This window comes from Lontra canadensis, unplaced genomic scaffold (assembly GCF_010015895.1).
Source record: "Lontra canadensis isolate GAN:19392208 unplaced genomic scaffold, GSC_riverotter_1.0 scaffold62, whole genome shotgun sequence".
In the NCBI taxonomy this organism is placed as follows: domain Eukaryota; kingdom Metazoa; phylum Chordata; class Mammalia; order Carnivora; family Mustelidae; genus Lontra; species Lontra canadensis.
In genome coordinates, this window is record NW_022631056.1 from 11,339,332 (window position 1) to 11,367,200 (window position 27,869).

The 27,869-nt window shown below is 35.2% G+C and overlaps 1 long non-coding RNA gene across 1 annotated transcript; it reads right to left on the reverse strand.

Moving 5' to 3' along the window:
* Positions 1-19,178: 19,178 nt before the first annotated feature.
* LOC116879612 lies at positions 19,179-27,511 on the reverse strand. Its single transcript, XR_004385070.1, has 3 exons — positions 27,293-27,511; positions 24,900-24,902; positions 19,179-19,486 (listed from the first exon to the last, which is right to left on the reverse strand). It is a non-coding gene; the product is annotated as an uncharacterized LOC116879612 (long non-coding RNA).
* Positions 27,512-27,869: the final 358 nt, after the last annotated feature.

A 27,869-nucleotide genomic window follows, 5' to 3' on the forward strand; every position in this document is an offset into this window, starting at 1 on the left:
AAGTAACTCAAGGGAGGTTAAAGGTGTTATTAAAAACATTAATTTAATTCCTTCTATAAATGACAAAAAATTATCATAAAGCATAATATATGGTCATGGAAGAGTATTTTAATGAAGTCTTGGGATAATTAGGAGGTTATCATGATAGTTTGCCACTAACAAAATGAAAAGTCTAATAGAGCATTTTCTTTTTATTATTTTCGAAGTAATAAGAAAGAAATTTGATGAAATTGGCTCTTTATAATTATATTTTATATAATATGTATTTTACATACATTTTTTTCTATTGGCAGTAGTAATATTTTTGTTCCTTTTGTTAAACATAACTGCTTTTATTCCAAATGTCTAATATAAAAATTTTTGATCAGCTCTAATGTTACCACAGACTGCTTTTTGATGTCTTTCTATGAAAATTGGAGTTATAACCAACACAGGCAAGGGGAGGAAACTGAAAATCAGAATGAGTAAAGGAAGAGAAAAGCACAATGTTTCTGCTTTCCACAAAGTTATGCTTCAACTCTATTTACAATCTTTTGTTGGTGTCCCAAGGCGGGAAGAATCTGTCCTTGCATGCTTCCATCAGTTTTGCTCAGAACCTTTTTGCTTTTTGAGCTATTAATTGGCATTCTGTAGGGAAAAAAAAATGTGAATTTTGCAATTTTACTGTTATCGGTAATTGTTTGCTGTACTAAACAAATTCAGTTCAACCTCTAACAACAAAATTCCTGAGGTTTTTAAAAATAAGTGCTAATAATCTATATGGATTTCTAAGAATGGAAAATTGATTTCATCATTCCTCCAAAATAATTCTTTATTAAAAGAATAAAGCATCTCTTAACATTTATAAGAATACTGTACATCATAAAAGACCCATACAGTTTAGTTAATTTAGATAGAAAAAAATGTTGGTCCTTAAATACCTAACAATTTCAACCCTCAGATGGACTCTATCGAATATTGTTTAAATGTTTTAGATTGTCATTCTCAAAATCTCCAGTCACTAAACTAGTGACTGAAACCTAAGAAGTCCATGGATTTTAGTGATAAAACCTGTATTTGAATTATATCCTTATCTTTTTACTCTTGAGAACCATCTTACGATGATGCTTATAAACATTTGCAAGTGCTTCATCTAATTATTTAGATAATCCACAAATCTACTGACTCAGGAAAAGTGATGAATGCTGACAAGGCACTTATTTTGTATTTTGGAATGATGAGCCAAATGATAACGACAGGTTTTATAGTCATATTTATAACCAACTAACAAGCACTGAGCCATAGGTGATTGTGATCAAAAATGGCTTAAATAAAATCAGAATTAGTAATAGGGAAGGGAGAGCTTCATCTGTAACATATGGGTTAGAAATATTGTAAAAAATATATCTCTCTAAGTACCACCTTAAGACGATTCAAATCCAGATGGTGGTAAAATTTATCACAAGATGCTACAAAGAAGAAGAGGAAATCATTCCCTATTGAAACTCCAAAGAGATGTATCAAAGTTTACCCTTTCCTCTTCCTTTATACTGACCTCTACTGTTACAATAAAATGTCGGTTGTGTTAGCAATCATGGACTTCAATGGCATTATGATAGCTGTTTTGATTTAGATATGAACTGGTACTATTCAAACTTTAAAGGCTTGCTTTACTCTGCTGGCATTACTTGACCTCTGGTTGCTGACTTAGAGCATGAGATCAATAACACCTAATATTCTATAAATCAAACTGTTGTAAGTCCTTACCACTTTAAACAATTGACTCTGGGGACACCAAAAGGAATGTGGATAAGAAAGGCCATTTTCAGTTTCACATACCTAATGTCTTAAAATATCCTACCACTACTGGTCATTGAGATATGAATAATAAAGATTAATGATATTTTTATGCATTTAGTTTTTTATTTGCTAATAAAATAACTTTGATATCATCTCCTAAGTCTGTTTTGTAAACTTGAATAGTAAAATATGGAATATTTTTTTCCACTGGAATATTTCATTTTATTCCTGGCAAAATTATAAAAAGTGATCTCATACCAAATTTACAGTCTATGTTTTCATCTCTTCTAACCTTGGCCATCCTTAGTCTATATTTCTTTACTATGACCACTGCAGTGACATCAGTGCATCTCTGACCTTTTGTATCACATTGTGGCCTTTACCTACAATATTTTATTTTTACTCATTTACAACTCATTTCGAAACCTACGAATTAGTCTAAATGCTAAATAGTAAATCACACATGATGTTATTTGGAAGAAAAATAACATAGAAATTTAAGAAACATTGAGAAAATTGTCTATTTTCATTTGGTATAATGCTCCTGGAATTAATTATAATAAATTATTTTGTATGTATCACATCCGTTAATTTGAATGTGCTTTTATAGGTGATTGATAGTCTAAAATGTGAGTGTCTATTGGCAGGATTTTAGAACTTGTTGAATCACTCATTAATCAATAACCAGTTGTAGAGCAACTACCATTCAGGAAATTGTTCCAAATACTTCAAAGAATTTAAAACATATTCAACATACCTCTGTCCTGAAAGAGCTCATCATTTACTTAGAGATGTTTGCATGATAGTATTTGTTCCAGTGTACAATTTCCATTTAGATAAGTACTTGAATGAATTGTTTATATATATATATGCTTCTAAAGACATTAACAACTCCTATTCAGATTCGTCACTATCGAGAGTATTCAATTTTCCTATGAAAGATTCCTACCCACTTCTAACATTCCGACTGGGTAGCTGTTCTTTGCATACTTCCTTTTATCTTGAGAAGAAAAAATACCAAAGCCATGAATGTAAAACTTGAAATTAAAGATGACATTAAATTCAAATTCAGTAATTAATGTCAGCCACCATTCTAAAAGATAAACAGTGCCTGTCTTCATGATGATGATGACAAATAAAAGCTCTTCTTAGCAGAAGATAGGATATGCTTTCTAGAAAATAAAATATCTTTTTAGTCAAGACAGTTTTATACTCCTTTGTGTGTGTTTTTAAATTCAGTTACATTGTCTCTGCCCCTTGTGGAGAGAATGAGGGTTGGAAGACATAATTTGTTTAAAAAAAAAAGTAAAAAAAAACAAAGTAATATAGGTGTGCATTTTTATTTATGTTTAGATACATACATACTGAAAAGAATAATGATATTTACACTTTCAGATGCAGCATACTCCTATCACATCATTCAAGAATTTAAGAATACCATGTAGCCATAATTGTATTTCTAATTGTATTTCTAATAAAAGGAATTTCTAATTTCTAATAAAAGGAACATATTTTAACATCAAGAGTAACCACATTCAAGATAATTTAGTATTAATCTAGTTTAAAGTTTTCCTACAGTGAAATATATCACAGATTGGAAAGACTACACAGGTTTTAAAATGACTAGATGGGTGCCATTTGTGAGAGGCTGGCCAGTAATAAATTAGAGCGTAAATGAGCATATGTGTTATTTTTTTAATTTTTTTATTTTATTAAGATACATTTATTTATTTATTTATTATTTATTTGACAGAGAAAGATCACAAGTAGGCAGAGCAGCAGGCAGAGAGAGAGGGGAAGAGGCCCCCCACCCAGCAGAGACCCCCAATGTGCGGCTTGATGAAGGGTTCAATCCCAGGACCCTGAGATCATGACCTGAGCCAAAGGCAGAAGCTTAACCCACTGAGCCACCCAGGTGCCCCATAGTTTTAATACATCTGGTGTGTCTCCTACCATTCTCACCCTTTCTCATCACCCCAAGAAAATTATAAAGTTAAGGTGCTCTGTTTTCCTTAATCTTATTTAGAATAAATAAACTAAATGATGTATGGCTCAATTTTGCTAACTTTTGTTTAGTTTGTGTAAACTCATTAAGATGTATATTTACAGGGGCTCCTGTGTGGCTCAGTGCGTTAAGCCTCTGCCTTCAGCTCAGGTCATGATCCCAGGGTCTTGGGATCGAGCTCAGCATTGGGCTTTCTGCTCAGCAGGGAGCCTGCTTCCTCCTCTCTCTCTGCCTGCCTCTCTGCCTACTTGTGATCTCTGTCAAATAAATAAATAAAATCTTAAAAAAAAAAGATGTATATTTACACATATTTGTCTGTCATTTGACTATTTTCATTCCTTTTTGTAGATTATGTATATAATTTTAATTTCAGTAGATTCATTTGAAATTTCTTTATTTTCACTTCTGCATAGTGTTTTATAGTATAAATATATATATAAATTTCTTTATTCACACTCTACTGTTTCCCAAATAGCTGTGCTGTTTTCAAGTCATTGTTATGGCTCAGATGCACCTGTGCAAATGTTTCTACGGCATGCACACTGGGGTTGTTGAAATTCTGTTATATATATTAACATTTTCAGAGTGAGGCTGTAAAAACAAGCAATCCATTTATTTGAAGTCTTAGGAATTACAATTTGGGAAACACAGATTGGAGAGGAATCCAATGAATTCCTATTTGGGGCCAAAAGTAGGGGTTTATAAAGGCAAAAACTGTGAGGTTTTACAATGTTGTTTTGAAAGAATTATGATTGGTGCTGAGAGAATTTAAGCTGATTAATACATTTGGCTATTTGGCTAACAGTTGTTCTCTTTGTTTCAGACCAAGGTGCACAGAAATTTCCAGGATGTGGTTATGTGGTTAAGGCTCATGTGTGAGAATTCATTTTTCACCTGGGTATGGATATATATAAAATTCAATGATCAGGGACACCTGCTTGTCTCAGTCAGTTAAGTGTCTGCTTTTGGCTCAGGTCATGGTCCCAGCGTCCTATCGAGCTGACGTTGGGCTCCCTGCTCATCAGGGAGTCTTCTTTTCCCTTTCCCTTTGCCTTTTCCCTATTCATGTTCTCTTTCTCTCAAATAAATACATAAAATCTTAAAAAAGAAAACAAACAAACAAACAACAAAAAACCTTCAATTGCCTAATGGTTTCCCTGGTCCATTTTAGAACTCTTAGCAATTACAACTCCATTGTATAACTCTCTGTTCACGGTATATCTAACTTTATTTAGTAATAACACCAAGTGAACTCAACTGCTCAAAAATGGATGCTGAAATCAGAAGAGTGTTGTGTCAGCCACACACAAGAAAACTGTCTTTCCTGTCAAGTATGGTGGCAGAGGAAAGTACATTTTCTGAAACAACAGGGCCCTTTCATACATTCAGTCTCTAGTATCAGACCTGCTTGGTGGGCGGGCAACGCTGTAATTGGGTTTTTACTAGAGGAGCCTCCTGGCATTTGGAAGTCTTTCTATAGGCTTTATGGTTCCTGACTATGTTGAATCCAAGTCACATCTTTGTTGGGATTATACGAGGAACAGAATGTTGTGTCATAAGATAAATGTAGTTTCAACTTTGGTAGCTACTAATGAAATATAGCTTGTATAATGCTGGCTCCTGTCCTGTGCCTACTTTTCTCCTGAGTTATCTTTTTATTGTAAATATGTATGGGTTATTTGTATAATCTGAATGTTCCAATTAAAGTATCTTCTTCTAATGTGTGGGTTCTCTGTGCATTCCCTCTAAAATGTTTTTTTTTTTAATTAGGAATATTCTATTTCAGTTTGTCAAGTTTATCAAATTTATTTCTTTACATTTGCATTTTTGAATCTCATTTTAAAAAATGTTTACTATCCAAGTTCTGAAGATAAACCTATGGATATGTAAATGATTTTTTTCCCTTTGGGTGTGTTGTGTTAATAACTTGAAGAAGTCTAAGAAGAGATTCAAAGGAATTTGGAGTTTATTGCAATAAGGGATAAGGGAATATTATTAGGAAAGCAGTTTTAGAGCTATTAGCCTAATGCTACAAAGCCTAGGAGGGTGAGAGAGGAGAAACTTATTTTCTATATCTATGGATATGGATAAACATTTTGGCCCCCACCTTTCATTGAATTTTCTATCCTCTCTTTACTGGTTACCAATGGTAGCTCTAGCAGGTATCAGGATTTGATGTATTTGTGGGTCCTTTCCTGAGCTCTCTATTCAGTTTCTTGGTATATTTTTCTATCCTGGTACTAATATCAAATAGCAGCAAAACAGAAAGCCTTCATTGAGCTAGAGTTCTTTCTCCTTGGTGGGGACAATTTCCAGGCTTTTCCATTGAATTCTAATGTTGGTCATATGGTTCTGTTGAAAGCTTTCCACTGTTCATAGAAAAGGCAAAAGTCTTGCAGGTGGGAGGAGTATCATGCTAGGCAATTCTATGATCTGAATGTGTGTGTTCTCTTAAAATTAATATGTTGAAATCTTAATCCACAAAAATGATGATATTCAGAGGTGGGACCCTTGCAGCTGACTGTATCATGAGGTCTCTGCCCTCATAAACTAGATCATCACCTTTATAAAAGAGGCTCCAGAGAGATCCCTAGTCTTTTCAACCATGCAAGGACACAGGAAATAAAATGGCAGTTTGCAACCATGAAAATCTCTTTTCAGCTCCCTGAATGGTGAGAATTAAATTTTTGTTGTTTATAAGACACTCAGTCTGTGATGTTCTGTTAGAGCAGCCCAAGGCTACTAAGATCAGACTTCTCTTGAATTTCTGCCCCTCCATGGGGTTGGCCTCTCAAACATTTGTTGCTTGGGGGGTCACTCCAATATTGACAACCAGTTATTAATTTTTTGTTCTTGTTCATCTTTTGTATTTGTTCTCATTAAAAGAAATGGGGTCCAAATCAAATTAGTCCTTCATTATCATAGAAAGAACGAAACTTTCTTTTTCATTTCATTTTTAACTTTTAATTTTTTTTCTCAACTCAGCCTTATAGATTCTATAGATTGGTTTTCTTATATGTTTAAAAAATCTATTCTTTTCTTTTTAAAGATTTTATTTATTTATTTGAGAAGGAGTGAGAGAGTACGAGAGGGGGAGGGGTCAGAGAGGAAGCAGACTCCCTGTTGAACAGGGAACCTGATGTAGGGCTCGATCCCAGAACCCTGGAATCATGGCCTGAACCAAAGGCAGACACTTCACTGACTGAGCCACCCAGGGACCCTGCCCCCAAAAGAAATCTATTCTTAATTACTTTAAATATATTAACCATTTACATTAGATTCTATGTGTCATAATTCTGCATTACTTATAGGTCTTATTCTAAATTTGCTTTCTTCTCAAATTCATTGTGGTTCGCTTCCCCAAGTATTTTAAATTTATTATTGTTATTTTATTATAAGCTTCATTTTCCTTGAAATGTTATTTATAGATCCTGCTGGTGGTTTGAATTTGAAATGCTTTCCTTCAGAGATAAATTTTTATTTACTTTTGGTACACACCTCTAGGCACTGTCAGTGAAAATTTACTTTTACATTTTTGGGGGGCTATTTTCAAACCATAAAATACTCTGAATTCTAGGCTCAAATATAAATGATCATTTGATTGAGAGTAAGATTTACCATGAAACAATTTTTATTTTTTTAATATTTTTTTCTCACATTCCTCTAGAACTAAGGCCAAGCCCAGAAAGTTTCCTCACTGTCTTTCTCTATTGAAAGACTTTTTTTCCCCCCTGACTCATACTTAATATGTCTTATTTAAAGACAGTGTTCTGTCTTTCTTTAGGATTCTCAAATCCTATTTCTCACCCTCCAAGGGCATCAGGAATTGCCTCCTGTTCCTGACATGTGGCCCATTAAAATCCAGGCGATAAGCCAGCAAGACTGGCAGTTAACCCAGGGCAAATTCCATCATTAGCCTTCCCTTAAGTCTATAGATTCACTCTCTGATTTTTTTTCCCTATTCTTCTATTCCTTTTTGAATTTTTATACTTTTTTGTCAGGCTATGATCTTTAATATGATTTAAAACATATTTTCAACAGCATTTTTGGTGTGCTATACATAGTTTTGACAGAACATTAAGAAACAGTTTCAAGGCTTTCCATCTTGCCTTAGTTGAATACAGCTCTATTTGAATAGTAATGTGTAAATTATTCTTAAACATTTCATTAAATGAACTTTCTTTAGCAGAGGGTAAGACTTTTGAAAGAAATGTATTACACAAATCCAAGATATTATCATAGCCTACTTTACATAGAAATAGAATCAAAATAACTTTCAAGAAAAAGATCTACATATTGTATTTATAACTTCATTTATTTAATTCTAAACCAAACATATGAAAAATCAAACATAAAATAATATAACAACACAATCATTTATTTACAGAATAATTACCATAAGCACTATAGTATTTCAAAGGGTCAGCAATGTTCCTCATTGTAATAATTAGGATAAAAAAATTGAGTTTCTAGATGGAAGAACAGGTTAGATGCTGATTTTACAGGCTTTTCCTGAAGCCTCAAATAGGTCAGGTGCTTCTTACTGCATTAACTCAAGCAGTTGTTAAAAAGATACATATACCAGATCCAAATAAAATAGAATCTAGTCAAGGACTATCACTGCACCAGTCACTTGTATCTAACTACCAAATTTACATGTTCAATAACATATAAGTAGCATTGATGAGAATCAGATGCATTTGAAAATGGGAACGAGACCTTGTCCGAGGGTGGGCAGTACATGGCTAGCTGTGTGTAAAAGATGCAGGAATCCAAGAACGAACGGTTTCCCTGAATTATAATGGCATGTGTCAAATTAGCATCATATATTGTGACTGTGCATGGCCCAACAGTGGAGGAACTTGGATATCAGAATTTGTGTCTGGGAGCCAGGACACCACTGCTGTGCTGTTGCTTTATACGCTGTGTTAGTTCTTGCTCTATGGTATTCCTCGGAGCTAAGTAAACTCGGTGCTGAGTGAAGACAAGGGTATCTCACAGGTATGGCATGAATTTGAATGCAAGACCACTGCTCCTACCAACAAAAAGGGCAAGTATCTATCTCAGAAACAGAGTTGCATTAAAAATATGGGAAATTTCACAAATTGAAGATTTTCTGCAGAAACTTCCTTAAACAATCCACAGACGAAAGGTATATGTGATATATTACAATTTTTTAAAGGTGTGTGATTACAATGTTCAGTTTAATACTTCAGGTTTATATGAAATATAGCAGATAAAAATACCTTTTCAGGACATAAATTGAGAACATAAATTTATTGACCTCTACACTTGAATATTTATATGTTCTCAACATATAAAATGCATTTGATAGCCCTTTCTTCCACTGAGATTTTAATTGTCTAAAATTATTTTATAGAGAATTTTATTCAAAGGTTTACATTTAGATAATTTGTCTAAAACAGGACAATTCTAGTTTAAGGTGTTATTTGCAGGAAAATAGAAAACTGAGTTTGAAAAAGTTATATTAACATAAAGGCAACATAAGAATGCAAGAGAAATGCAAAAAAAACTGCTTCCAAAAGTTAAACATAAATAATTAAAACAATAGTTACATAATTATGTAATAATAAATAAACGTAAAAATAATAGTTACATTTGCTTGAAACCCAAAATATTTAAAGCACACGAGAGAAGGGAGTTAGTCATAAAACCTATGTATATTTATGATGGCAGTCATTAATTTTTTTTGAAGATTTTATTTATTTATTTGAGAAAGGGAAAGAGTGCACAAGCAAGGAGGAGGGCAGAGAAGCAGACTCACTGCTGAGCAGGGAACCCCATGTAGGGCTTGGTCTCTGTACCCCAAGATCATGATGTGAGCTGAAGGCAGATGCTCAGCCAACTGAGCCATCCAGGTGCTCCCATAGTCATTCATTTTAATTCTTTACCATAATACTTATGGATAATAACTCTATGTCATATATTGATAATCCCTATGATGTTAATATTGTAAATGGAAAATGTGTAGATACACATAGTGATCAGAATGAAAATAGCATATATGAGTCCTTGGCTGTCTGTCAATCCCTATGTTATCCATGTTTAAGAGTGTGTGTGTGTTCTTTCTGTGTGTATACTTCATATACATCATATTTGATACAATTGATTCCTTGGAAATGTAGATCTTACTATAATGAATTCTTCCTATTCATTAACTGCATGTAACCTTTTGAATAAAATATTAATTTAGTGGTATCTCGGCCATATCTGAGAAAATTCAAGGCAATTTACTGAAAAAAGTTTGAGAGGAAAAACACATATTGATCAGTACTAAGTAGTAAAAATTTATTGCAATGTTGTCAGTTGCTTTATTCCAGATCAATACAAATCTCACCAAAAGCTTCTTAAATGCAATAAGAGTCTGACAAGACCTTTTTGTCACAGATTAGTGTTAAAGCAATGAAAGAGCCCCCAAGGAAAATTGTCTTTCTGGCTGAAATGCTAGCTGTATTCTGTATCTGAGGTGTTCCATGCATGTACGACATCTTTATTGATACTGTGGGTATCCAAAATTTTTTTTTAAAACACCTTAAACATTTTGTCTGCAAACTAATACAAATAAGGAAAATCTGAGAACTTAAAATTACGTTCATTATTTCTCTCCAAAATCCTCTATTCGATGCATATTATATTGCTGAGGAGAATTAGATTATAGAAACCCCACTCCAATTAACTTCTGCAATATTTTTAGATTCTTCCATCACATTGATTTTAAGTTAATAAAAAGGGTAACGTAATATTTTCAAGAAGATGTAAGAATAGGTTAGCAAGACATTTTGTTTAAGGAAGAAAAGGGTTATAAATTGGATATAATTTAAATTTAGATTTTACCCAATAAAGCAACTACGTAAAATAGTAGAATCTAATTTGAGACTGCAGAAGGAGTTCTCTGGAGCTTGAGACAAGCTGCATTTCATGAATTCTGATAACACTAGAATTTAGTCATCTTGGCAGTAGTGTAATGCGAGTTTGTATAAGTAAACCCATTGAGACTTGCTTATTTTGGTACATGTTTCTTTTGGCACATTCAATTATTTGGAGAGAGAGAATGCATGCATCTTCCATGATATTTATATAAATTTAATTTTATGAAAGGTATCAGTTTAACTGTGTAGGGAATTATCTTTTTCAAATAAAAGAAAAAAATCTGATTTTGGAAATTTTGCTTAAATTTGTTATTTTAGAATCCTTTTCGCCAGGCACATAACTCATGCATGCTTTGCATGCAAGTCTTGCTTTTTATTCTGTCTCTTCTCTAGATTTTTGCCTTTGTAATCTCAAACATTACTTGTTAGTGCACCTGTGTATCCCTATTTACTATAATTTCCATTAGCTGCCAGAATTAGTCTGATTTTAAATATTGTATAAACACCTAAAAACATCATGCCAATATATAATATTGTTTTGCAAATATAATATATAATTATATGACATAAACCCAGAATGATGGTAAAAATAATTAAAAATACATGTATCCATAATAACTGCACATCAAATACATATGTGTGTGTGTTTGTGTGTGTGTGTGTGTATGTGTGTATATATATATATATATATATATATATATATGTAAATTCTATTCTATTCTTTTCTATTCACAGTGCCAGTCTCAGCATTGTAATATTTTTCTCGTAACTGATAATCTGGTAATCTGCCATGATTTCAAGTTAATTTTTCCAAGTTGACTTATAATGGATGTTGCTACCTCACAAAATTCCTGAATTAAAATAGACAAGGTAGAACATGGGAATATATTTTGGAAAAAAAATTTTAAATTTAAAAAGTAAAAAATAATTTATTTAGCCCAATCACAATTCTGAGCCCCAGGGAAAATTGCCCAAAGCTATACCCCGAGTAATATTTGTGGATGTAGGACAACGCAGTGTGGAATGGTGTGTGTATGTGGGGTAGATTATTAGTAATATCATAGTGGACCTACTTTTATAATCTGATGGTATCTAAAAACCATTATCGGTGTCAGGTTCTGCATTTGTGAGCTTTAAGGTAAAAGTACACAAGCATATGCTTAATAACATAGCGGACCCTGTTCCTACGTGAGGTTGTCATTGATATTACTGCTTTGGAACCCACTTTTATTTAAAGATTTGAGAAATGCTAAAGGAAAACTAGTCACAGAAGAGGAATATGACTGAGAGAAAAGTATATCTGGCTTTAACCACAGGCTCTGTGTCTAACTAGCTCTGTGACCTTATGAAATTTACTTCTGCAATTTGGCTTCAGGTTGCTGGTTGGTAGAAATGGGGTAGTCATAGTATACCTTTCTGAGGAGTGTTTGTCTTCAGGAGTGAGGCTCCTTAAAGTCTTCATATTTTCTGCTTGTTTCTAGAGTGATAGTGTGTTTATGTGAGTTCTCCTTCATCTACTATCCTAATATACGTGCTGTCCTCCATCACATTTTAATTTCTTGCCCCTCCCCTGAGGTTTTATTTTTTCTTGTCTTTCCTAGGTACTAATTTCTTTCTAATTTTTTTTTGAAGATTTTATTTATTCATTTGACAGACAGAGATCACAAGTAGGCAGAGAGGCAGGCAGAGAGGGAGGAGGAAGCAGATTGCCTGCTGAGCAAAGAGCCCGATGTGGGGCTCCATCCCAGGACCCTGAGATCATGACCTGAGCCAAAAGCAGAGGCTTAACCCACTGAGCCACCCAGGCACCCACTAATTTCCAATCATTAGGTTTTGCAACTGGATCTTCTCAAGCTGGACTCCTGGTTATGGGGTGCCTTCCACAGTAAAACCTGAGAGATTCCAGAAACCTCCAGAATGGAGATAAAATTGCAGACTGTGTTGGAGCATAGTCATGCCTGTGAGTTTACAACCTATCTGTGTTGCTCTCACTACAGAGGCATAAAGTGGCGATTTATGACACTCAAAGCCTAGAATGATTGCTATTTGACCCTTCAAAAAATACGTTTGTGGACCTCTGATTTAGACAGAAGAGTGGTAGTCTGGTTTTATGATGAGTTATTTCAAGTGAAGCATATCTTTATGGTATGAAGAGGAAGGATCTAAACACCCCATTGGTCCTGCAGCCACAGTGCCTCTCTTTTCATAAGTCATTAAAAGTCATGAGATAGACGTGTCAGAAGACCATAAGTTCCAAAAAAGAAGGAAAAAAAGGAAGGAAGGAAGGAAGGAAGGAAGGAAAGAAGGAAGGAAAGAAGGAAGCAAGGAAGGAAGGAAGCAAGGAAGGAAGGAAGCTTTCAACTGATCAAATCAAGCACACCTTTTCTGGGTCTTCTGACATCGAATCCTGTGTCGCTTCCTTTGTCCAAAATAGTCTTTTAAGTGGTGAGGAGTTTCACTATAGAACATATAGAACATATAGAACAAAGACTGAACCACATTTTTTTTTTGAACCACATTTTAATTCCCATGGACGATTCTGTCTGCTTCTAAAATCATTCACACATGGTATCTACACTCCATCCAAATTCCCTAAGACCTGAGTTCCCACGTGGATGGAGACAGCTTTTGCTAATAGCCCTACTTCTTAAAATTTTTATGTGTCTTGCGCTTAACACGTACTTTATTCTGAAAAGGGGGGAAAAAGAACTACAGTTTCTATTCTTGTAAATAGAACGCCTTTTGTGCCTACTAAAACCAGAGTAAGAATCATTAAATAGATGCATTTATTCATTGAGATATTATGCTCCTGTGGCTATGCACATGGAATAAATCAGGCTGAGCAGTCTTGCTCCTCTCCCTCAAGGCCTCCAATTGGGTTGAAATATCTTTCTGCCTGAAGTCATATGGTTTAGAACCTAATCAAAATGTGTGGATTAGAATTCCTGAGCATTTTTGACAGTCTAGGGAACAAATAAGAATGAAAAAAAGAGTCTCTGGGTAATTTTTATGTCCATGCTTTCTTCTGATACTGACAATGGTAAAAGTGGGTATCGCTCATTTTAATTTGCACTAAATCAAGTATGGCTTCTATATATCATGTGTAGGTCTCAGTATGGATGTTTTGTAATTGTTTTTCAAAAGATAACCTGAGAGATGGAAATGACAAGAGAGCAAATTGAATTTTATTAAAATTTTTTTTTTAAATCATTTCTTTGGAGGTCACTACTGTAACTTCTACCTTTACAATACAGTTTTTAAAATTTTATATCCTGGTTCCCCTTAGACACATGCTCTTTCTTGATTCCTTCTTGCTGAGCATATAAGAGCACGTTTTTCAAAAAGAAACAATTTTTTTTTCAGTTTCATTGAGAAATAATTGACTTACATCAATGTATAACTTTAAGGCATACAACATGATAGTTTGATTTATAATTTTTTAAAACTGATATTAGATATAAGAAAGATTTAGCTAAAGTGGTTCATATGATTACAGATAGCTCGGATGCCTTGGCTGTATCCCTAAATCTAGGGCTTCAGTTTGTGAAAATAAATAAGGGAAACTTTATTTAAAATGGAAGCCCTGAAGGGGTAGCTCTTATGCAAATACCACTCCTTGAAGCACGCAGGAACCGCAGGGAAAGGGAAGATAAGAATTATCTTGACAAAGGAGGACACTTTCTCACAGGAATTTTATCTCCTGCTTTCAAGAAAAAGAAGGATGATTACCTCCGGCCCCAGCAACTACACACAACCACTGCTTGCAGCGCAGGAACAGCTACAATCACACATTACTGTTCTTCTCCAAAGCACTTTTGTTCAAAATAACCCTCTCCAATTTCCTCCTAAAACCTATAAAAGCTGACTTCCCCTTTGTCTGCTTGGACTTGCCTATGGTTTGCTATAATTTGTCCTTAACTACAGTTTCTCTGCTCTTTCCTAATAAATTCATTTTGCTGGTAAAGTAACCAGCCATTTTATTTTTAAGTTGGTAAGTTCTGCTTATTATTTGGGGCCTCTGTTTTTTGGTTGTTTGTTTGTTTTCTCTACATGCTGTGTACTGATGCAAGAATGTTCAAGCTTGTTTCTTCATTCATATTATGGTGCTTGGGCTGGACTATGTGGAACAGCTAGGGGTTGGGCATCTCTCTTACTATTCAAGCCTTTTCATACAGCTAACTTGGTCTTTCTCACAGTGTGGCATTCTCAAGATAGTCAAACTTTACCCATGACAGTTCTCTCTTTCTCTAAATCTTCTGGGAGACTTGGGAGACTTTACAAGTTTTTTTGTTTTGTTTTGTTTTGTTTTTTGATTGTTTTGTTTTTCATTCAGTTCCTGAAGTCACTTTCACTACGTTCTAGTGATCGAGCAATGTTCAGGGCCAGTTGGAATTCAAGGGGATGGGGGAATAGACTAGCTTGAACATAAAAGTATTCATGCACAGTGGAGAGGAATTGATGATAGTTGATATTGGCTATGCTTTGCTTTTATTCTCATCTTTGTCACTCCTCAAAATGACAATAATATCAATTCAATGTTGTGAGGGAGGGGAAAGAATATGGAATTTAGCAGCAGGGTGCCATGGAGTGCATTTACTAGATGAGTGGCTTGACATACCTTACCTCCTCTTTCTGATCTTTACTTCCTTAGATATGCAAAACAATGTGGTACCTGGTTGATAGTTAAAAAAAATAAAATAAATTAAAATAAATAAAAAATTTAAAAAATCCAAAACCTGATTTTGTAATCTTTTCACAAAAACAAGATTAAGATGAACCATGTTGTTATTGCCTTCTTCATGCAACATTGTTTTCCTATTCTTCAAGCCCAAATAGTAATACTTTGAGAAACTAGTTAGAAGCATGGGTTCTTTATTTTTAAAACAAGTGTTGTAAATATGCTCTTCCTTATGTGTTTGTAACAAGAAGAAGTCTTTCTGTGTATGGCTTAGAGGTGTTAAAACTAGGTTATTGTAGAATCCTTATGTTACTTAATGAATTAAAGGAAGATTTGCAGCCTGGGTCAATGAAAAGGCATGTAGCTCAATGGTAAGGAACATCTGCTGTGTATTGTTACACCACTTGTACATCATAAAACACATAGTGGGGATCAGTCACACTAAAAAGGAAGCTTTCAGAAACCAGAACAAAACAGGTAACAGATGTTCCAGTCAGATGCTACAACTAAAATATGTATTATAACTGGCATCTAAGGCAAAAAATAAACAGGATTTATGACCTACATAGGGTTTTAATTACTCTATAGTCAGAAAAGTTTTATTGTTAAATTTAGTACTCTTGTCCAAAGGAAATGTTATCATTTCTAAGGGTATGCGTGTTACATAATGAACTGTGACAATACTGGTTTTTTTTTTTTTTTTTAAGATTTTACTTATTTATTTGAGAGAGACAGAGGTAGAAACAGAGACAGTGAGAGAGAGAGAGCATGAGCAGGGACGAGAGGGAGAAGCAGGCTTCCCACTGAGAAGGGAGACTGACACAGGGCTTGATCCCAGGACCCTAGGATCATGACCTGCACCAAAGACAGACACTTGACCAACTGAGACACCCAGGTGCCCCTGCATTATGACAATATTGTTTACAATTACTGACTCTAGTATATTTGACGCAGAAAAAGTTTTGGTATGAATTAACACAGAATTTTATATTTTTATGCCTACCTTGTAATTTATTTAATATATTAGAAAGTGTATGATTTTAAAAATTAATACTTTTAAATTCTTTATTATTTAATTTTATATATTTTTGATATATAATTGACATATAACATATTTGTTTCAGGTATAGAGCATAATCATTTGATATGTGTATGTATTGTGAAATGATCATCACAATAAGCCTATTATCTATCACCTCATATAGTTACAATTGTTTTTCTTGCAATGAGAGATTTTTAAGATTTACTTTCTTAGACTTAAATGTGAAGACTGAAACCATAACATTCCTAGAAGAAAACACAGGCAGTAATCTCTTTGACATCAACCTTAGCAACATTTTTCATGTCTCCTCAGGCAAGAAAAAGAGATAAAAAATAAACTGTTGGGATGACACCAAAATAAAAAGGTTTTACACAGTGTAAGAAACCATTAACAAAATGAAAAGATGACCTAGTGAATGGGGGAATATACTGGCAAATATTTCCCCCATAAGTGTTCAATATCCAAAATATATAAAGAACTTACATAACACAACACCAAACAACACCAAATAATCCAATTAAAAATGGGTAGAGGACTTGAGTAGACGTTTTCCCAATGAAGATATACAGATGGCCAACAAGTACATGAAAATGTGCTCAACATTACTAATCATCAGTGAAATACAAAGCAAAACCACCAGAGATGTCACCTTCTACCTGCCAGAATGGCTAGTATCAAAAAGACAAGAAATAACAAGTGCTGGAGAGGATGTGGAGAAAAAGGAACCTTCATACACTGTTCGTGGGAATGTAAAATGGTATAGCTGCTGTGGAAAACATAATAGAGGCTCCTCAAAAAAATTAAAAATAGACATACCATATGACCAAGTAATTTCACTACTGGGTATTTACCTAAAGCAAACCAAAATACCCAACTAATTTGAAAAGATATATGCACGCCTTGTTTATTGTAGCATTATTCATAATAGCCAAGATATTGAAGCAGTCTAAGTGTCTATTGTTAGAGGGATGGATAAATAAGAGGTTATTTTATGTATGTATGTGTTTGTGTGTGTGTGTGTGTGTGTGTATAAATGTATACATTTATACAGTGGGGATGGGAGTGGCGATGGGGGGAAAAAGGAAAGTGGGATGTGGGAGTATAGGCGTCCAGTTATGGAATAAATGAGTAATGGGGATTAAAGGTACAGCATAGGGAATATACTTAGTATTGTAATAGCACTGTATAGTGACAGATGATAACTACACTCATGAGTATAGCTTAACCTATGGAGTTGTGGAATCACTACTACCTTAGATTTAAATGTGAGAGCTGAAACCATAAAACTCCTAGAAGAAAATATAGGCAGTAATCTCTTTGACATCAACCTTAGCAGCATTTTTCATGTCTCCTCAGGCAGGAAAAGCAGATCAACAGTACTTATTTCAGTACACCTGAAACTGATGTATTATTGTATGTCCAAATATATGTTTTTATTTTCCTAAATAGGCTCCTTGCCCAGTGTGGACCACAGTGCAGGATTTGAACCCAAGACCCCAAGATCAAAACCTGAGCTGAGATCAAGAGTTGGATACATAATCAATAAGCCACCCCGGTGTCCCTACTTTAAAACTTTTTAAAAAGATTTAATCTTATCGCAACTTTCAAATACACAATAGAGTATTATTATTAATATGCTGTACTTTTATTAATTATTATCATGCTGTACATTTCATCTCTGGGACTTAGGTATTTTATAACTGGAAATTTGTAGCTTTTAATGATTTTTACTAATTTTGCCTACCCTCACACCCACCACCTTTGTCAACCACCAACGTGTTCTCTGTATCTGAGTTTTCTTTTCTCTCTTTTTTTTAGATTACAGACAGTAAATGTTGCAAATTTATATGTAAGAAATTGGTATCTTATCAGATAAAATGATTTCACTTATTAGAGGATCACATTTCATTGTTACCGACTGTGTTTTAGAAAACTTAGCTCTCTATTTATATAAGTATGCACATGTAAGCCTCATAAAAGACCAGATAAAATTTAGACAATAAATAATAACAATTACAAATTGTGAGTATATTTGTCCTTTTTGCACGGAACCATACCATAAAATACAAGATGTCTTGGGTATCGCAAGACTTAACAGTACAACGAAGCACTATTTTTCAAAAGTATGAAAAAACGAACAATGAAAATTAGTTAATATACAGACATGAGAGAGTCCAGAAATTCTACTTATTTCATTGACCTGAAGAATAAAAAAAAAAAGAAAGTAAGAAAGTAAAGAAAAGAAAAGAAAAGAAAAGAAAAATAAGAAGCTTATTTAAGCTCCATGGCAAAGTGTCATATCCAAGCTGCTTCTCATTAGGTAACCTAGTGATATCCTTTGTAAATCTGGTTAACTCTCAGGATTATTTTTACTCCTTTTTACTTGGGAACTCATTTTGAATGCTATTGTTTGGGCTGTAGCTGTCTTCTTCCATCTAAAAACTAGCATTGATGATAATTGCCTAGTTTTTCCTCCGCTTGGTTTTTTAAGGAGTCTTTGACATGTCACCTCCGTAATGTTTCAACTAGTCGTCATTTACAGAGACGACCTCACAATTCACAAATAATTGGACTTAATTGCAGGCGTGCTCAGACCTTTATGATAACAAAACAAGAGGCCAGAAACCAATTGTGGCTCAATTATTATAGAACGTCATAGCCACAATACCAAACCAAGACAAGAAAAATGCGCTGACAAAAGGTATTGTGCCTTTAAAACATATTTGTCTCACGGAGTTCTTCGGAATAAGTTTCTCCCCTTTGTTCCTAGTAATGAAGCCTTATCTTCTCAGACTAGCTGCTTACTAACTGCTACTCTCTGTGTCCTTTATTATAAAAACATTGCATTGGATCTTTCACAATTGGATAAAGTATTTCATCCTTTATTAGCTTCTTTCCTCTATAGACAAAGTACAGCCAGTAAAGATGTCATTCTTGTTCTTTGAAACAAGTAGATTAGTCCATTTTCTCATGGGGTTTGGCAAAGTCTTCCACAGACGTGACTGGCAGAGGAAGACGCTGAAGATGCTGGCCCCAGGGAACAGATTGCTGACTTGATAAATCTTTGGGTCATAAAGGTCACCTCTTGATGTCTGGAAGAAAGATTGACTTACTAACAAACACCAGCAAGAGATCCTTCTGTAGTGTAAAATATAAAGAAAACAAACAAATATCGAAGGAGCATTTGCATGCTAGCAACACGACAATGCCCGAACACATGCAGGTGAAATTTGTTCAGTTTAAATTTACTGTGAGTGATTTTTAAAATTTCAAAGTCATTCCTGCAAAGAAAACACGTTTTTCTTAGTTGTTTTGATTTCCAGTGAGCTGTATAGAAAATACAGCTGAACAGTGAACCTCTAAACAGGCAATTTTGAGCAGAAGTAATCATGGCCACATCCTGGAAATGCTATTTTGAAATCTAGGAGTTTAAAAAAAAAAAAAAAGATTTGAAATTAGAAGGTGCTGCATAAAAGCTGTTCGAAATTAAAAACCACATGGACAGTTGAAGTTGAACTACGTATTTTTAATGAATTCATAAATCTCACTGTAATATCTGGCTGCAGTATTTCGGCTTGAAAGAGAACAGTAATAACTGAGATGGAAAATCAGAAATAAAAACAAAACAGAGGGATCCAATCAGTTACCCCTACCAGATTGCTGCCCCATGTCAACTGTTACTAAGTTGAGGAAGCAAATCCAGTTTCTTCCTTCAATTAGCTTTTTTTAAGAATCAAAACATTGAGATATACTGAGTATATGCTTACAAAGCTTTGACCTGACATTATGAAAAATGGCCCCAATATTGCCAGTAAGTCCCTTTTTGTTTATTTACATTCCTACCTGTTTTTTTTTTTTTTTAACCACCTCAATTCCCCTTAACATCAGAACCGTATGCTTTACTCCTAGTGAACTGATCTGTCATACTTAGTGCTCAACATGGGAGCTGTGCACTAGGAAATTTCTCCAGTACTCCACACTGGTGTAATTCTTTGCTTGAAAGAGTATAAGAGGACCATGAGTTGATACCCGAAAAGAGGAGTTCCATAGCTAAAAGTAGACAAATTCAGGCTGCTGCCCAGACTTAGCCTCTACCTCAGTGGTCCAAATGCTATTTCATCTTTTGCAAAGTTTGACATCTAATTTTAATGTTATATATCTACATACATATGCATGTGCACACACACACACACACACACACACACAGACTGCTAGATTGCCGTGCCTGGCAGGAAATTCGAAATTAGACTTTGTTTCTGGTATTTTATAAATTCAATATTTGGAGGTACCCTCAGGATCCAACTGGAGTTAAATACATATGCATTACATACACACACACACACATATACACACACATTACATGCATATATTCATACACACACACACATATATATAAACTATCATGCAGTAATTCATATGAGGCAAATATTTAAGCCTACATATTTTGGAGTCTATAAATCATCTTAAAATTTTGGCAACACAACTTTGACATGCCATGCCATGATTTGTATAGAGACCCAGATGTAGGGCTAGAATTTTATGAAGGATTTCTGAGATTCTTTATTAATAATAGAAGGACCAGCTATAATTTTTATAAGGCCCTTTGTGTGCATCACGTCCAATCCTTATACAGCTCTGCGCACATATTACTACCTCTGTTGCACAGATGACATCCAGAGCTGCTCCATTCCTTGCTCTGGGTCACAAACATTTTCAGTGGAGTAATCGGCCTTTCATCACATATCTGTCTGAATTCAATACCAAGTGTTTGGCCAATCTGAGGGCAATAAAGACCCATATTGTTGAAATAATATAGGAAGTGTTAATAAGATAATGTATTGTGAAGAGAGAGGCTGGAAGTTTCTTGGCTTCGAGATGTGTGTGGGTCAGAGTCTTTGACAGGGAGCGAGGCCTGAAGGATATGGGAGGAACATTCTTTGGCAAAACACTTATTTTTAAATTGCTGTCAGTGGGAGTGGGGGGCTCTCGGACAATGATTGCTCCGGTAAGGCTGAGTCCTTGAAGATGAACTGAAAGCAGCTCATGATGTTTTTATTCTGTATGGGATGATGAGAAACCGAATCTGGACAATGCAAGAGGGCTCCATTCAAGGATGACTTGAAATGACTGAATGAGGCTCATATAGACAGAGTGAGTCTCAGAAAACAACTCATCCAAGCATCTCATTTCACACAAAGATAATGAAGTCCCGGAGAGTTAAAACCATCTTTGCCCATAATTCTATATAGGCTCTCCTTAGGAAATCTCATACACTCCCTGTCAATGCACATCACTTGTGTCTGAGCCAAGAAGAACTTTTTAGCCTTCCTCCAAATGGCACACATGCTGTCCCATCTGGTCATAATTCCCTTTCCCCATTTTATTGCCTGGAAAATACCATGTCACTCTTTTGGGCACAGGACCAAAGGTACAGTGTGTTTTCTCAGTAAAATCAAGTAAAAGGTAAATAAATAAATAATTTGAAAATGAGCCATTTCTCCGTACCATTGGTAATTCCTAGATGGTAGCTGGGAATAGGTGTCTATAGCTTGGAGAAATGCCTGCAACCAGGGAACTTGATTCAAGGGTACTGTGTGTGTGTGTGTGTGTGTGTGTGTGTGTAGAGAGAGAGAGAGCATGAGCTGGGGAGAGGCAGAGGGAGAACAAGTGAGAGAGAATCTTAAGCAGGCTCCCTGCTCAACACAGAGCCTGATGTGGGGCTTGATATCATGACCCTGAGATCACGACCCTCAGATTATGACATGAGCTGAAATCAAGAGTCGGACGCTTAACCGACTGAGCCACCCAGGTGTCCTGATTCAAGTGTACTTTGAAGATGAATCCTTGAGCATTCATTGAACCCCTTTCCCACAGCCTTTTTCTAGCAAAGTTTTTCAGGGGCAACTCAGTAAGTTGCCTCAATAAGTTGAACAACCTCACCAAGTTGTTCACAGTGGAAGGAAGCAGGTATCAGTATCAAGGCACTAGACTGTGAGGCAGTTTTCAAGAACAGGACTGGTGATCAGGCTAGGTGTGTTTTGGATCATGGTTTACTAGCTCACTTGGCACCTCATCTGGGAGTCTGAACATGAGGTATGAGGGGAATGGGAGCCATCTTTACGGGATGCTATGAATCTGTTGTGAAAATAAAAAAGCAGTAGAAGAAGTTACTTAGAGGAATTCAATCAGCAAAACAGCAGAGAATGGAGAAAGGACAAAGACTCTTGGTTGTGGCATTAAGAAAAGGATGATAAGAGATGGCCAGAGGGGTCTGTCTTTGGAATTCCTATCTGCACAGCCAAGACAGTTTTCTCCTTCTTCTTAATTCTCATATATCCGTAGGTAAATCTTACATTACATGAGATAATCTGGTCATAGCTCTGCTCTTGCATGTGGACAGCTGTATATGTTTTGTGAGAAAATAAAGTCAGTCCACATAGTGCTCCTTGAGGGAAACTGCAAAGCAGTAGCTTCCTATAAAACACCAGTATTTACTATTATTATTATCATATTTGTACTTTATAGCTAAACTAAAAAAATTCATTAGAAAAAATCAAGTCATGGGGCTCCTGGGTGGCTGAGTCGATAAAGCATAAAATGTTCTGCTCAAGTCGTGATCTCATGGGTTGTGAGATCAAGCCCTGTGTCAGATTCTGTGCTCAATGGGGGTCTGCTTGAAGATTCTCTCCCTCTGTCCCTTCCCAACTCATGTATCCACTTGCTCTCTCTCTCTCCTTAGATAAATATATCTTTAAAAAAATAGAAAAAATTAAGTCAAATTTAAAAACACCTTCAAGCCAACAATAGAGTTAAAATGTGTTTATAATTTTTCTTTGAGAATTAGAAAGGAAATATGATTGTATTTACAATTTGTAAACATATTTAACAGCCGAGGAAAAAATAGGGTTTTCTAACATAGGACTATAAAATTAACAAAAAACACTAAAGAGTCAAAAATTTTACTAATACTAATGACCTCCATGTTCCCATGTCCAATGGATGGTTTTCATCCTCATTGTACTCTATATGTGATCAGTATGTATTGTCATCCTTTAAACCACAAAATAGAAAACTAGAACTTCTACTTCTCTATGCTATTTTGGGAATTAGATGAGATAACACTTACTAAGTGATACACATCTCTTGATAATATTTTTTTCACCTGTTCCATGCTAATGAAGCAAAAAATCACAATTGAAGAAGGTAAATATATTAAGTTTACATTCTATTTTTTAAAGTAAGAATCATTATCTCTTAAAATTATATAAGACAAAGTTTATACGGCTATAAATGAAATTTATCTTGCGCAGTAAGAAAAAAGGATGCTCTAATTTTCTACTGATGACTTAGTGAGGCTTAAGATAAATAGTAAATTTGATTGCAACTTAAAATATTTGTTTTATTTCAACAAGTCATACCAAAAAATCAGTGTACTTTATACAATAGGATGTGATTTATAAAGTCACATATGTATATTACTTAATGTTGTACTAAATTAGTAAATCAATACACTGAATTTATTTCCCAACAAATTATAATTAGAAATGTAAATATCCAAATTAATAATAGAAGGCACAGACATTTTGTTACCTCATAAATAGGAACTAATTTAAATATATTCATGCACTGTAAACTGTTGCTTGGTTTCCGCTCAAAGTAATTAGGCAACCATGAAATTAAAAGGAATAATTTGATTACATTTCCCATCACATTATAATTTTTTTTAGGGTTGGAACAGGAGGAGTAACAGATACTAGAGTCTTATATTTTCTCTTTCCACTGATTTAGTATAATTTTTCAAAGCACATTTTATTTTTATAAGTAAACATACATGCCTAATACCATATACCTGTTACAATTTTATATTAAAAGCAACTTATTTTTTAAAATTTTTTATTAACGTATAATGTATTATTTGTTTCAGGGGTATGGGTCTGTGAATCATTAGTCTTATACAATTAAATGCAACTTAAAAACACATCTTCTGTTAACTCCAGATTTCTGCTAATTTTATGTTTAAAGTGTAATTTTTAAAGGGTGAAAAAAAAAAAGAATTTGGCTAACTCCTTCATCTCCTTTGTGCATAATTCTTACTTTTCCAGTGATGCCTACCAAGGCCAACATTGTGAATATTGCAAACTGGTACCCTCCCCCTACCTGCACACCAATAACAACACTCCAATCCCCTCCCCCTAACTTGGTTTTTCTTTCTGTAATGTTTATCAGCTTAAAACATACCACATAATTTAACTCGTTGTTATTATTCGCTCCTCTCATGTTAAGCTCCTGGACAGCAAGGGTCTTTGTCTTTTTACGAATGTGTTCCAGCCTTGTTTAACAGTACTTATTCAATGAACAAATATATTTGATAATAATGTTTCACTGGATCATATTTTCGTTCATTTACTAAGTGAGAGCGATCAAACATAGCACATTCAGAGCACTATTTTAAACATAGAATGCATTTTAAGCATGGTGAGAAAAAGGGCTGTTTGATAATCTCACAATCTGTCAGTCAATTCTGCCCAAACTAAGTGGGAAAAGTAATCATAAAGGTTAATTTAGAAGCAGCACATTTTTTAAAAAAAAGATTTTATTTATTTATTTGACAGACAGAGATCACAAGTAGGCAGATAAGCAGACAAAGAGAGGGGGGAAGCAGGGTCCCTGCCCAGCAGAGAGCCCAATGCAGGGCTAGATCCCAGGAGCCTGGAATCATGAGCTGAAGGCAAGGCTTTAACCCACTGAGCCACCCAGGCACCCCCAGAAGCAACACATTTTAAACAGGATCTGTTCATTAATGTTGCAAATTGACAATACATTTCAGTAAGGAGAAGGTAAGAAAGAATGCGTACGAAATACAGCCTCACTAATGGGCTGATAATTTTAATAGAAGTATAGTGATCAGTATTAAAAGTATATCATGATGTGAAGTCCAGAAAATAGCTGCGAGTTATGACAACTAGGTCTTCAGGTGCTAATTACATAAATGGTGAATTTGGAAAGCCAAATCATAGTTTTTCTTTATACCTGCTCAGCTAGCCGGCATTTTATGTCATCAATTAGAAGAATAGTTACATCAAAATGAACTGTAGTCGATTATTGTACAGAAAAAATAAGAGAAGGGAACCTGGGTGGCTCAGCCGGCTAAGCGTCTGTCTGCCTTCAGCTCAAGTCATGATCCCAGGACCCAGCCCCATTAGGGCTCCCTGATGAGCAGGCTCCCTGCTGGTTGTGCTCTCTCTTTGTCAAATAAATAAATAAAATCTTTATTAAAAAAAAAAAAAAGAAAAAGAAAAGAAAGGAAAAATAAGAGAAAGTTTATTCAGTGTGTCGGGGTGGGGGAGGGTAGCTGCACATGCGCGTTTGTACGTATATGTGCGTCTCTGTGTGTGCGTGCATGCCTGCTTGCATACTGTATCCTAGAACTCGAACAAGAGCTTATAACCTGCCTGTGACTCAATTTAAATGCTTTCAGGTAAAAATCGCCAGTTTTAGAGAGGGAAAATCTCTGCCTCTTTCATCCTGTTTGAATTAGGAGCGCAGCCTCAGCACGGAAAGGGATGGGTGAAAAGGAGCCTACGAGGTGTAGTGTAGGGCCTGAATGTAGTGTAGTGTCTGCAATGAGACCCATTTGCCATCTGATAAGAAATTCAGAAAGTGCCAAACGCTCCTGACTCCAAGTATTTGTAACTGTGCGGCTTCCTCATTTCTGTAACTTCTTTTTTAATAACCTATCATAGTTCCCTAATTATGGGCAACAGCAACCTTAAATTGAAATACCCTGTGTGTTTATCTTTGTTAGCTCTAAAAATGAAATACGTTATAGAATAATCTTTCCACTTTCCAGCCAGATTCGGAAGGAATAAAGTTTTCCCAGTGGTCAATTATATGGGGGCGGCTGCCTGCCTATGACCAGTAATAGTAAAGGCAAAACTGAATTGAGTCTAAGAAAGGACCCTGTACTTTAATATTTTAAACATCTATTCATTTCCCCCATCACTATCACTCCATATCACTGAAGATAATCCAAACATACATTTATTTTATTTACCTGGGATTTGCCTCTAAGGACCTTATTTTAGATAGTATCAACCACTAATGGGACATACAAAAGAAAATTTTAACAAAAAAAACAAGGCTCAGATAAGATTTCAGGCCTAGAAAAGAATAAATGTTTGTCTTGTACTTGCCTAGAATTGTTACCAATCATCTGTTACCAGAACTTCATTGACTGTATTTGGCTCCATACATTTTAGAGGAGAAAAATAAAACTGACTTGCGCAGAAAGCCATACAGGAGTTGTAAATTCTTCAAAGAAATGCAAATTATCTTATCTGATAAAATGTGAATTTTTAGCAAATTCTGAACCACCTTCATCTCAGTGCAGTTAGCCTTCCCCCAGAGCACCCCAGAGTGCTAAAAGAAACATGAGCAATAGTCCGACTTGTAAGGAAAATAAGCTTTGGCCTTGAACCTTATTGAGAGTCAACTAACATTCAAGCCCCATAAGCCCTGCCATTTTCCTGGGAACATTGTGGACCGTGGACCTGTTTTCCTTGAGAGCTGCTTAGAATTTTCTGTTGTGACCTTCTGGGATTGCTCTTTAATTCCCCCACCTGGAACTCCTTATTACAACTGCCTTTCCCCTCTGACCCCAAGTTGCCTCTGATGTTTCACCTTTTTGGTCTCTACCAATCTGGATCTCATTTTCTTTCTATAGCCACCAGTGGTGGTAGTTTGTACTGAGACAAGAAGGGATTTTCCCTTTGTCACATCTCCTTCATTAGTCAGAATGGGGAATTTGTCCTCTTAGGTCCTTTCTCAGAAATCATGAAACAAGTCACAACAGGTTTGGGTCAGCCCAGTGTGACACCCCAAGCTTTACAACTCAGAACTGCCCAGCAGTCAGGTAGCAAGCAGCGTCAGACTCATGTGCTCAGCAAAGTCTCTTCCGATGGAAATGAATTTTTCTGCATAGCACGGGATGTGATCCAAGAGGTTAGAAAGTAATATTATAAAAGCAGAATATTATATACAGATATTGGTTTTATCCTAAAAATAACCATGTATTTGTTATACTTTGCATTTAAAATACCGTCAGGTAATGAGATATTTTAGAGGTTTATAAAGGCAAGGATTTAAAAAAAAAAAAACACTTTAGCTTTGGCTTTAAGGTCAAACTGGCTTTTATAACCTGCTTCCAGTGCTTTCTAGGTAAAGATAATTAGTATCACACAAGAACAATGCATCAGAACCCTGATGCATTCTGTAACGTTCACCATGGAATTTCAAGGTTTCCTTGAAGACAAATTTAAGAGATGGTTGCTTTTGGAGGTTGATTGCTGTGTTCACCTCTGCTCCTGGATGAGTCAGAGCTGCCAGCCTGTGCCCATGTGGTGGAGCAGACTGATGTTTTCCCATCTGTTCTATTTGTTGTCATACAGGTTCAATAGCATTGACCTACTATGATTT